This window comes from Protopterus annectens, chromosome 6.part0 (assembly GCF_019279795.1).
Source record: "Protopterus annectens isolate FY-2018-M chromosome 6.part0, PAN1.0, whole genome shotgun sequence".
NCBI classification, from domain to species: Eukaryota; Metazoa; Chordata; order Ceratodontiformes; family Protopteridae; genus Protopterus; species Protopterus annectens.
In genome coordinates this window covers 1,713,057,524-1,713,069,999 of record NC_056737.1, presented here as the reverse complement: position 1 = coordinate 1,713,069,999, position 12,476 = coordinate 1,713,057,524, and the positions used below count along the sequence as shown (strand labels likewise).

At 42.2% G+C, this 12,476-nt stretch overlaps 1 protein-coding gene across 2 annotated transcripts in view; it reads left to right on the top strand.

Annotated features, from left to right (window-relative positions):
• Window positions 1-12,476, top strand: part of MAP3K2 (mitogen-activated protein kinase kinase kinase 2) — a 2,021,635-nt gene that overhangs the window by 1,708,463 nt on the left and 300,696 nt on the right. The window lies entirely within an intron of this gene.

Genomic DNA, 12,476 nt, shown 5'->3' with positions numbered 1-12,476 from the left:
ATGCTTTCTCCAAGTCTGCAAAGACACAATGCAACTCCTTCTGACCTCTGTATTTCTCTAATAACACTCTCAGAGCAAACATTGCATTTGTAGTGCTCTTTCCTGGCATGAAACCATACTGCTGATCACTAATCATCACCTCCCTTCTTAACCTAGCTTCTACTACTCTTTCCCATAACTTCAAGCAGTGACTGATCAATTTTATCCCTCTGTAGTTACTGCAGCTCTGCACTTCACCCTTATTCTTAAAGATAGGTACCAAACACTTTTTCTCCACTCCTCAGGCATCCTCTGACTTTCCAAAATTTCATTAAACAATCTAGTTAAAAATTCCACTGCCATTTCTCCTAAGCACCTCCATGCTTCCATTGGTATGTCATCTGGGCCAACAGCCTTTCCAGTCTTCATCCTCTTCATAGCTGTCCTTACTTCCTCCTTGCTAATCTGTTTCACTTCCTGATTCACTATCCCCACATCATCCAACCTTCTCTCTCTCTAATTCTCTTCATTCATCAGCCTCTCAAAATACTCTTTCCATCTACTCAACACACTCTCCTCTCTTGTGAGTACCTTTCCCTCACTATCCTTTATCACCCTTACTTGCTGCACATCTTTCCCAGCTCTGTCCCTCTGTCTAGCCAATCGGTACAGGTCCTTTTCTCCCTCTTTAGTGTCCAATCTCTCATACAACTCTCCATACGCCTTATCCTTAACTTTCGCCACTTCTCTCTTTGCCATGCGCCTCATCTCCTTATACTCGTGTCTACTTTCTTCATCTCTTTGATAATCCCACTTCTTCTTCACCAGCCTCTTCCTCTGTATACTCTCCTGTACTTCCTCATTCCACCACCAGGTCTCCTTGTCCTCCTTCCTCTGTCCAGATGTCACACCAAGCACCTTTCTAGCAGTCTCCCTTACTAGTTCTGCTGTAGTTACCCAGCTATTCGGTAACTCTCCACTGCCTCACAGTGCCTGTCTTAACTCTTCCCTAAACTCCACTTCACAATCACCGTTTTTTAACTTCCACCATTTAATCCGTGGCACTGCTTTCACACTCCTCCTCCTCTTCGTGATCACCAACGTCATCCTACAGACCACCGTTCTATGCTGCTTAACTACAATTTCCCCTGCCACCACTTTGCAGTCTCCAATCTGCTTCAGACTGGCCCTCCTACATAGGATATAATCCACCTGTATGCATCTTCCTCCACTCTTGTACGTCACCCTATGCTCCTCCCTCTTCTTAAAATACGTATTCACCACAGCCATGTCCATCCTTTTCGCAAAATCCACAATCATCTGACCTTCTGCATTCCTCTCCTTAACACCATACCTACCAATCATTTCCTCATCCCCTCTGTTCACTTCACCGACATGCCCATTAAAGTCCGCTCCAATCACTAGTCTCTCACCCTTGGGTACACTCACCACAACTTCATCCAACTCGCTCCAAAATTTCTCTTTCTCATCCATCGCACACCCAACTTGTGGAGCATATGCACTAACAACATTCATCATTACACCATCGATTTCGAGCTTCATAAACATCACTCTGTCAGACACTCTCTTCAGGTCTAAAACACTCTTGGCATATTGTTCCTTTAGTATAACCCCTACCCCATTTCTCCTGCCATCCACACCATGATAGAACAATTTGAACCCGTTTCCTAAACACCTGGCCTTACTTCCCTTCCATCTGGTCTCTTGCACGCACAATATATCAACCTTCCTTCTCTCCATCATATCAGCTAGCTGCCTTCCTGTACCAACATTCAAAGTTCCTACCCTCACTGCTACACTCCTAACCTTCCTCCTCTCTTCCTGCCCTCACCCTCGTCTTCTCCTTCGGCCAACAGTAGCCCAATTTCCGCCAGCACCCTGTTGGCTAACAGTACTGGTGGTGGTCGTTGTTAACCCGGGCCTCGACCGATCTGGTGTGGAAATATGAAATTTTTGCACCATAAGTGATGTGGCAGAATTTTTACGCCGAATGCCCTTCCTGACGCAACCCTCCCCATTTATCCGGGCTTGGGACCGGCACAAAGAAATGCACTGGCTTGTGCATCCCCAGTGGCTGGGTTTTATATATATATATATATATATATATATATATATATATATATATAGATATATATATAGATTAGATATATATAGATTAGATATATATAAATATATATATATATATATATAGATAGATAGATAGATATATATCTATATCTATATATATCTATATATATATATATATATATATATATATATATATATATATATATATATATATATATATATATATATATATATAGATATAGATATAGATAGATAGATATAAAATTGCTTCCCATTAGGGGGGCACCTAATATCTGGGGTAACCTTAGCCTTACTACAGGATATGTACCTGAACACTGGCATACAGCAACAGTGGTCCCACTCCACAAAGGGGGGGTACCTCTACAGACCCTGGGAACTACCGCCCCATAAGCTTAACCAGCCCGGTCTGCAAAGCTATGGAAAGAATCATTATGGAACTCATAAACAGAGACATTGGGGACCTACAGACACTTGATCCCACCCAGTTTGGCTTTGTAAAGGGCAGATCCTGCTTTTGAACCTGGTTGACTTTTTCGAAACAGTCACTAGAGCCATTGATGAGGGCAAAGCAGTCCATACAGCCTACATGGACTTGGCTAAGGCCTTCGACACAATACCCCACTCAGGCATCATAGATAAGCTCAACAGCTTAAATGTAAACCCTTATGTCACTAGATGGGTTGCAAACTGGCTAAAGGACAGAACCCATAAAGTTAAAATCGCTGGAGCAATGTCAGACTCAAAGCCAGTCACAAGTGGTGTCCCACAGGGATCTGTCCTGGGACCCCTCTTGTTCGGCATTTATTTCTCAGATGTTAAAGCAAACATGGGAGGGTTGTGGCTGACAAAGTTCGCAGATGACTGCAAACTAGGCGCCATAGTCGATACACCAGCGGACACATCCTACAAAAAGGCCTCGCAGAAACGGACAACTGGTGCTTGGAGTCATGGCCTTAAACTAAATGCCAAAAAATGTATAGTCATCCCCTTTGGGAAAAACAAAATACCCACAAATTATCACATAGGCAGCAATCCACTGAGTACGGAAAAAGTAATCAGAGACCTAGGGACCCAAGTCGACAGCGACCTCTCATTTGACACCCACGTTGCCAAAGTGGTTAGAAAGACATTCTACCTTGCACACCTTATCATGAAGGAATTCACATCCAGATCCAAGGATGTCATTGTACCTCTATACTCCTCCCTCATCAGACCCATAATTGAGTACAATGCCCCATTTGATATGTACCTTACCCGGCATTTGCAACAGCTGGAGAGACCACAAAAGTACCTCACCAAGAGGATCAAGGGTCTCCAACATATGTCTTATTCTGCCAGACTAAAGAAACTCCAGCTCTATTCAGTAGCATACCGCCTGCTCAGAGGTGATCTGTGCCTGACGTACAAGGCCATGTCCAATCAGGAACTGATGGACATGCCCCACCTCAAAAAATCCAAATCCATCAGAACTACGAGAGCTAAAGACTTAAACCTCGGCACAAGTATGAATAGGACATGCTGGAGGGATAGATTCATAACCCAGAGGCTTCCCATGCACTGGAACAGAATCCCAGTTCATGTTAGGCAGAGCCCCTCACTAACTCTCTTCAAGAGAAATCTTGATGAGTGGATGGGAGATCGTAAGTTTACCCCAGGGGTCACCTCTGTGTCACTACTAGACAGGGGCACAGTAAACTAATTCTATTATATAAGGGGACCTTCACTGTGTCACTACTAGACAGAGGCACAGTATTCTAAATCTATTCTGTACATTTTTGTACCATTTCATGGGGTGGCGAAAGCCACATCACTATGGCTAGGCTTACAAAAATGCCCCAGGGCAGATAGCCTAGTACTAAAATATGAAACTAAGAAAAACTAATGTAATGGCATCGGCTGCATGCTTTATACCCCTGACTTCACGGAAGATGAGACAGCAACTGACACAGGACCCAAGACTTTGATAATCAGGCCGACTGAGGCTACTGCAAGCAGATAACCCAAATGTGATGACTGCAACAGTGAATACACTCGAACATCTACATTTATGGTAAGTGTACACAACTGTACTTTCCTCCTCTAAAAAAAAAAATTCCTGATAAATTTGTACACCACCTTCCCACAGCATGGGATTTTTTGTAGGCAGTTTTGTAAAACAGGGTCTGTTAAGCTGGGTATGGCTGTGAAGTGGTGAAAGAGAACAGGCGTGCCTTTTGTTAGAACATTATACAGCCTGTAAAGATCCAAAGAAAGAGGGTTGATTGTGTCTTAAGTACTCAGGAAGAGGAACAACATAGGTGATGATGCTTGATATATTAACCTGATGAATCTAGGTAAATTTTATAAAATAAACTTGTCCACATGCAGAGCCATAGCTGGCTCATCTGGTTCCTGGTACTGATGCCCTATCTGGTGCCCCTCAAACACCAAGTTAAGAAGCAAAAAATGTCCCTGTTATTGTGGTGTTTCTTCCTGTAGCACCACATCACTTCCCTAATACCCTCAAATTGATGTGAGTAGCAAAAAAAAAAAAAATTTTCTCAGTAGTTAAAATTGCGCTTTCTAAAACCTTGTGCCCTATTCTCTCCACCGTAGTTGCACTTGTGTCCACATACTTCCCCTTTGTTTTGCCAAGCTTAACTTCCTATAGCTTCAGCTGGATGAAACACTTGTCAAAGATTCATCTCAATGAAAACACACAAGAACATTTTTTGAGGGGTAAATTTCACTTCACTTCCTATGTGGTTAGGTTTACTCTCTCCACATTGCCATACTTAAATGTACTAATTTTACAGTCACACAGATGTTGAGTAAAGAGAAAAGCTCAGACAGACTGAATAGTTGCTAACACACACACACACTTGCAGTGATTTTCTGTTCTGAGCAGTGGTCAGAGTTCAGCTTCAAGGAGGTGAGCTTGGCACATTGCCAAAGAATAGGGAATCCTATACATATATTCCTTCCTAGTCATTGCCATTAATTCTGTCCATTGAGAAGAAAGGATGAGTGTAAGGGTTGAAACTTTTAGCATATTTCTTTTCTGATCATATTAGATGTATGAAGGCCTCTTTAATTTCAACAAGGCATTTGATATGGTGTCATTAAAAATTGCTGAATAAGTTAGACATCATTAGAGTAGCGTCTAGAGTGGCAGCTTGGGTGTAGCAGACCAGCCAAAATGACACAGAAGAGTCCTATTAGATGAAAGTATAGTTACCAGTGGGGTACAGCAGGGCCGTTACTATAACCTGTCATCTTCAGTGTCATTTGCTAATATTGCAGAAAAACTGGAAGGAAACATGTCTTTTTGTTGATGATACAGATATAGACAGGGACAGTGCAGAAAGAATAGACTAGGACTTGATAAATTTAGAAAAATTAACAATCTGTCAGTTTAAATTTAGTACAAACAAGTACAGTGTAATAAAGCTGGGATGGAATAACCTGTAAAATGGGTATGCATCTGAAAGGAAAAGGGAAGCATTAGCATCAACTAAAGTAGATAGCAACAAGCCTCCTCCACATTCCTTCTCATCCCAGTCGGTGTCCCCAAAGTATCTATCATCGGCCTACTTCTCTTCAATCTAATCAGCAGTCTGCCCACTACACTAACCAACTGCATTCTGATCCAGTATGCAAATGACTCCACGGTCATCTGTTCAGCTCCTGCTATCTCTGAAGTTATCACTTAACATTCCTGCACATCTGTGGCTTTTAAAAAAACCTATACTTGTCACACCTAAACTAGTATTCAGATTGCTCAGCCCAATTAGCTTGGGTCATCTGATGGCACATTTATTGAATTAGTCCACCACACTAAACTACTTGGATTCACTACTGATGAGCACCTAAAATTTTATCTACACATTCATCAAGTAACCCATAAGGATCTGGTATAATGGAAAGGCACTTCACTGTCATCTCTGCTTCTGCCTTGATGGCTATGGGAATCCTGAGGCATTATGGTAACTGCCTCATGTTCACTAACAACCATTTAATTTTACAACAGACAAACAGTGTATGAGAGATGTAGATACACAATGTCATTGGAGGCAAAGTTCTCTCACATACACGCATGAAAATTGCAAACCATTTTGTTAGTGTTACACCCAAAACACTCACTACCAACATTAAGGAACAAACTCGTAGACCCACATATGTGGAGGTACTCACTTTTAATCTACCCAAACCTCCAAGACCACTTGAATGCATCTCTCAGTGGCCCTGCGCACACTCAAAAATGACAGCATCTCACACAACACATAACTCTGAAAATCATAGTTGCCCCTCTTCCAAGCCCATAAGGCAACACACGGCACATCCAAACATTCTAGTTATTGGGGATTCCATTGTAAGACATACTGATGTCCCCCTTACCAGGCTAAACAAGGAGAATATCTCAGTGAGCTGTCGGTCTGGTGCCAGGATCCAGCAGTTCACACATGCACTTAGGTCTTTAAACCGCAAGTCCCAGTATGACATGGTCTTAGTCCATGTGGGCGTAAACAAGCCAAGATGTACCTCACTGGACTATATGACGAGAGACATGATGGAGCTCTCTGTATGTGTGTGTCCCAGGTAGGGTATGAATCTAGCCTTGAGTAGCATTCTACTTTCACTAATGATGTGATACCACAGTACCAGCAAAAAATTATTGACTTGAACAGTTGGCTTAGTTTCTGGTGTCAGAACAAAGGGGATCCCAATATATGTCAGCTTGGAGAGACATGATAGACAAACCACAATGCTTTGCCAGATATGGTTTGTATTTTTCACCGCTTGGCTTCCGGATACTGGTAGTGCCTTTTTTAGGCAGTTCCAAGTTGTTAAACCCTCTAACATAACAAAAATCGCTCACAACTACCTAAAGGTACTGCTGCTCAGCACTAGGAGTTTAAAAAAAAAATGAATTTCCTGGAAGCACTCCTCACCCAGCAGAACGCAGACATATGTGAAGTCATGGAAACATGGTTCAAAACCGTAGAAAGCACCCAAGCTATCAAAGACTACAATGCCTTTCATAAATTTTGATCCACCTCAAGCTCAGGATAAAACAAAGGGAGGAGGTGTGTCAGAGTTCATAAAGGACAAGTACACTACTAGACTGGTCCAGCAACAGGACTTGCTTGAGTTGCTCCATGCCAAACTGACCATAGGTGTGACTCCTAATCATATCCTTGCTAGTTACAAATCCCCTTATATGAGTCTGGAAAGCTGCATCGCCTACCCAAACCTACTGGAATCTCTTAACATTCAGCCTAACACCATACCTATGGGTGATTTCAACTACCCTTCCATAAACTGGGAGGCCCGTATGACGCATAATTCACTTGCTTGGAGGTTTTTGGACTTCATCAATGCCAACTCCCTGGTGCAACTAGTTAGCCCCCCAAATAGAGGTACAAATATCCTAACCCTAGTACTCACAAACATGGAGGGATACTGTTCCCTCCTGTGCATTACCTCTTAACTCTTACCTGGTAAGATCTGACCACAGAATGATCTCATTTAGTATTAAAATTAACCTAGAGCCACCTTCAAACTCCAAACCTGTTAAGAACTTCGCTAAGGCCAGTTACCACAAACTGACAGCTTATTAAACTTTCAAGCTCCTGTGAACCTGGATGACACTGAGGCCTACTCTTAGATTCAGACAGCCACATTCTTAGATTCATAGAGGAAGCAGTACCTGTCAAACCTATGATAACTGGCAAAAATAAACCACCCTGGTGTACCCCTACCATAAATAGGCTGTTGAGCAAAAGGAAAAAAATCCTCTCCAAAGCCAAGAAGGAACAGACAAAACAGTGCAAAAAGATACTCCCCAGTCTAAACAAATTAGAGAACTGGTCAAATCTGCCAAAGCAAACTGTGAGGCAATAAAATTAAAAAAAAAAAAAAAAAGGAAAAAAATAGCCTCCCACAAGATAACCATATGGCTTTTTTTTAATTATGTTTGTAATCTCAGGGAAAACTGTCAGCAATTTGCCAAGTTAATCATGAGCAGCAAGACGTACACCCAGCCTGAAAGTATAGAAACCTGCTGGCCGACAAGTTCAGTTCAAACTTCTCCCCCATCACCTCCTACCACACCCAAAAAATACCTGCAACCATCCCCCTACCAGTCATTACAAGGGAAAACTTCCTTATTGTGCTCGCTAAAGCCAGAAACACAGCCTCCATGAGTCCTGACAACTTTCCAGGATGCTTGTTAAATAGCTTAAAACACAATGTCAGGGCCACTATAAACCCTCTTTAACCACAGCTTATGGACAGTCTTTGTCCCAGAGGAATGGAAGGACTGCAGCAGTCATCCCTCTGCACAAGGGGGCCCATCAGCAGACCAGGAAACTACAGACCCATAAGCTTGACCAGTCTTCTCTGCAAGGCCATGGAGTGAATCATCATGGACCTGATCTATAACGACACAGCAACTCTCCAAAAGCTAGACCAGACCCAATTTAGCTTTGTCAAAGGGAGGTCTTGCCTGCTTAATCTGGTGGATGACTTTGAGAAAGTCACCAGGGCCCATGGATAAGGGTAAAGTGGCACCCACCACTTATCTAGACTTAAAAGTTTTTAAGACAATCCCTCACTCAAGGATCATGGATAAACTTACTGAGTTAGGCATAAATCCCTACATCATCAGATGGATAGCTAGCTGGCTTGCTGACAGGAGTCATGTTGTCCAGATAGGTGAATCCACTTCCGATAAGAAATCATAGCAGTGTCCCACAGGGCATAGTGTTGGCACCACTCATGTTTGGTATATGCTTTTCTAAAGTGAAGGCCAATGTTGGGGGCTTCTGGCTCACCAAGTTCGCCGATGACCGTAAGCTGGGAGCATTCATTGAATCTCCAAATGATGTTGACATCCTCCACACAGGCCTAAAAATTACTAACGACTGGTCCCAAAACCATGGTCTGACATTAAATGCTAAAAAATTTGTAATCAGACCCTTCAGTAAATCAGATATCCCTGCAAATTATAGTGTTGATAATGCACCCCTAAAAGTAGACCCAGTGTGAGAGAGCTAGGAACACAGACAGATAGTAACCTAAACTTTGACCACCAGGTAGCTACAATACTGAGAAAATCCTTCTGTGTGGCTCAACTTGTAAGTAAAGGCATATATCAAGATCAAAGGAAGTCATGGTGCTATTGTACTTGGCCGTCATCGGGCCCATAATCGAGTACAGTCCACCCTACTGCATGTACCTAACTAGGCCCTTACACCAACTGGAGCGGCCCCAGAGGTTTCTCACTAAAAAAAAAAAAAAGCGCAGAGCGTAAGACATATATCTTATGCAGACCGACTAAAGGCCCTATCCCGTTACTTCATCTCGTATCGTTTATTGAGAAGGGGACTCATGCCTGACTTACAAGACATTCTCTGATCCTGCGCTGATGAAAATGTTACATGTTCACAAGAAAAATTATACAAGGGTTACACATTCCATGGACTTGAACCTTGTTTGTGACTCTAATAGAGCTTGCTGGAAAGATGGAGTGGTATGCCAAGGGCTACCTTGTCTATGGAGTAAACTTCCCAGCACAAAGCCCGTCCCTCACTGTCTTCAAAAAGAATTTGGATAAATGGATGGGGAACTGTAAATTCACTCCTGGAGTACTGCCCATGTCCCTTATGGTCAGAGGCAGTCTGTGAAGTGACTCAGGGCTCCAGCACCCAAAGACTCACTACCCTGATACTACCCCACCCCATGTCTGGGGAATTATTTATTTTATTTTACATTTGTTAACCGGGAAAGTCCTACTGGATACAGGTCCATTTTCAGCGGAGGCCCGGGGAGAAAAGCTCCAAATGTACAAAAACAAATGTAAATACAGTGAAATTATTACAATGAGTTATCACAAAACGGAGATTTGTTTAACAATATGTGCACACAGGTACATGTTTTTCTCACATACACACAGCAAAGGTTGGAAGCAAGTAGCTGAGAAAGAAATAGTTAAAGATTTCATCTGAAAAAGGAAAACACATATATTAAGGTGGTTATCATACATGGTGTAGTGTTAACTTTAAATCTTTCCAGTAGGTGGGTGATGCACAGAATTTTAAACAGAGTCAAGAGTTTTATTCTTGTAGTGAGGTTCTCATTTATGAATTATGTTTGAGTGGGAGTTAGTCAGGGTTTGTACAAGGACAAAGCCACTGCATTTTTAGGTATTTCCTAAGGGATGTTTTGAATTGGAATAAGGAGGGGGGCAGTGGTGAGTTCAGCAGGATAAGATTTAATTAAGATCTGATTAAGCATGGAAGACCACTGCTGCTGCCTGCCTTTTCCATCTCCTGCTAAATGCCTTAGCAATCTCTACCCATCTGTAATCACACAGCAAAAGATCAGTTAAGATATAATATTGCCATGTCATGGGTATTATTGGGTAGGCTTGTAAAGGCTATTAGCTTTAGCTTAGTAATCGCCTATGAACTTGTAAGCCTAACCAAAACTTAGGTGTACTCTGAGCCAGAACATTTTGTCGGATTAAGCATGGAAGACCACTTGCCTGCCTTTTCCATCTCCTGCTAAATGCCTTAGAAATGTCTACCCATCTGTAATCACACAGCAGAATTGTAAAGTTTGCCATCAGCCTTCCTAACAAAACACACCACTGTGTAGCTCTCAAATGGCTAAACTGCTCAAATTCCCCAACCTCCTCAAACTCTTGCCAATTAAAAATATCACAGAACCTCCTCCTCAAGCCACAATTCTCTCTCTCAGCAGTCTGCCACACTGGTATATCCCTTCTCGTACTATCCTTTCATTTGAAAAAAATGTCTAGCAAATATGACTCCTTTGCACTACTCTTATGGAGACTCGCTATTTGCTTGGCACGTGGCAAGACATTAGAACTCCTTCCCATCCTTCCTTCACCAAATAAATGTACTAAAAACCTTCAAGTAGGCTGCTAAATCATTCCTTCTTTTTTTGTCTTTACATATGGCAATGTCACTGCTCTGAATCACTTGACTAGCTGCTTCCACCTCTCCCTACATATTGGCATACTGCTACCACCAACTACAGCACATCTCTTGTGCAGACTCACTTCTAAACTCCCCATCATCAGAATGCTTCATTGATATTCACTGACCTTCTCAAGGTGCTCATCTACTTATCCCAAACACATCTCTCTGGCCACTACTTACCTCCCCCTGCACATCATCTGCTACATATTCCTCACTAACTTGTCACGCACACAACTTATTCATAAGGTAGTCAGAAGACTAGGTGGACCCAAGCAGTCATCATTTTTTGACAAAATGTGTTTGTGACGTTGGAAAGCATCATGAAACTGTCTTAGGCAAACAAATCAAGATGTGGTGCTATACTTGCTGATGTTTTTCTCAAGAAGTACAGTAAAAAAGGATTGCATTCAAGGTGCTATATAGACTTTCGAGTTATTGAGGACAGAGCTTTCAAGGAAGGGCAAGATGCCTTATAATTTGGGAAGACAGTGTACTGTGAGAAGGTGCAGCAGCTGCTGAAAACTTGATTCATCAAAATAGTTACTCCTACCACGCCATGTTGTGGGTAGACATGTTAGCATTTACAGATGTGGAACAAAACTTGTGTCCCGAAGTTATTTTGGATTATTCAGAATTTAGTTAGCATTAAACCAGCTTCACTAGTATGCAGGGCTGAAGCCTTGCTTACAGGCCAGGTGGCCCAGGCATGGGTTATCAGCTCAAGTGTTTGCTGGAACTGGCATGAAGAAGACAGTATGCTGCAGCACAGCTAGTTTGAAGGGGAGGTATGGTGTCATGTGCTTAGGGTGCACATGTTGTATCCCTTCTTGTAGACTGAGCCCTCACAGGAATAATGTCTTCAAGGGAGACAAGGAGAGACCTGATAAACTTGAGAGGTTGTCACTTTTGGAAGTGTGTGACTTGCTCTTTCTGATGCCCATTGCTTACCAAACCCTTGGCAAATTACTAGGCAAATGAAATGGGGATAGTGTTTAAAGTTAAACCCCCTTCATCTACACAAAAGGCATCCTTGCTGCTGGTTTACTTGTCCCTTACCCCTAAGGAATGAATGAGCCATATGGCTCTGGCTGGCCAGGAATGAATGGATTGGTAGGACTGCTGGGTTAGAAGAGTTTAGGTGGTTAATAAAGAAGTGGGGCTAAAACAATGAATAAAAAACAATTGGCTAGCATTTAAGATTGAAGTCATTTTCTGGAGGCGTATATTAACGGCACAGAAACATTTATAAGGCTGCATATTACTTTAAAACGTATCCAGGACTGTGATCATTTTAATGAACAAGTTATGCACCTTGCCTAGTTAACTCAACCTGAAAATGTACGTGTATTTTCCAGTGTCAAATGGATATCTCCTGCTATTGAGATCCTTTCTAAATACATG